The sequence below is a fragment of the Cynoglossus semilaevis genome, chromosome W (assembly GCF_000523025.1).
Source record: "Cynoglossus semilaevis isolate Cse_v1.0 chromosome W, Cse_v1.0, whole genome shotgun sequence".
Classification (NCBI taxonomy): Eukaryota; Metazoa; Chordata; class Actinopteri; order Pleuronectiformes; family Cynoglossidae; genus Cynoglossus; species Cynoglossus semilaevis.
The window spans coordinates 16,056,011-16,056,757 of NC_024327.1; the positions used below are offsets into that span (position 1 = coordinate 16,056,011).

The following is a 747-nucleotide window of genomic DNA, read 5'->3' on the forward strand; positions in this document are numbered from 1 at the left end:
AGCCGAAAGAAAAAGAAGAAGAAGTTCATAGACTACGGAAATATGGGGGTGAGACATGCAGGTTAAATGCAAAAAGTTCTTGTAACTAGAAACTTACACATTATCCAGAGCTATTCAAAATCCACTTAACAAAATGTTTTTAAGGTTGTCAAGAAAAATGAAATAACATGTTTAAAACGTGGTCATTGAAAAACTGACAAATGTAAATGTCAGTCATTGATAAACTATAGTAGAAAAACAGTACACTGCATGATGTCACATAAAAAGTAACCTGAATGCTGTAATTTTGTAATAACTTGGTTATTTACATAAATAAGTATTTATATGAAAATACGTTGTCTGCCAATAAAATCTGGAAATTGTTTAGGAGAAATCTTTACTCACTGAGCCACCTAGGTATTTTCTACTCAGGTGCTGAATTCCCTGGATTAAAACCCTCTTCTTATCACAATTCTTAATGCCAGAGCCTGGAAAATACAGTGGTATGAAAAAGTTTGGGCACCCCTGATCATTTTCAAGATTTTCCTTTATGGATCATTGGTTGTTCGGAACAGCAATTTCAATTAAATATATCATATAGCAAATGAACACAGATAGATAGATAGATATTTAAGAAGTGAAATGAAGTTTATAGGATTTACAGAAAGTGTGCAATAATTACTTAAACAAAAGTAGGCAGGTGCATAAATTTGGGCACCCCAACAGAAAAATTACATCAATATTTAGTAGATCCTCCTTTTGCAGAAA

At 32.3% G+C, this 747-nt stretch overlaps 1 protein-coding gene across 1 annotated transcript in view; it reads right to left on the reverse strand.

Annotated features, from left to right (window-relative positions):
* The window catches only part of LOC103397289 (calmodulin-regulated spectrin-associated protein 1-B-like), a 411,725-nt gene that overhangs the window by 144,967 nt on the left and 266,011 nt on the right, over window positions 1–747 (reverse strand). The gene's annotated exons all lie outside the window — the stretch shown is intronic.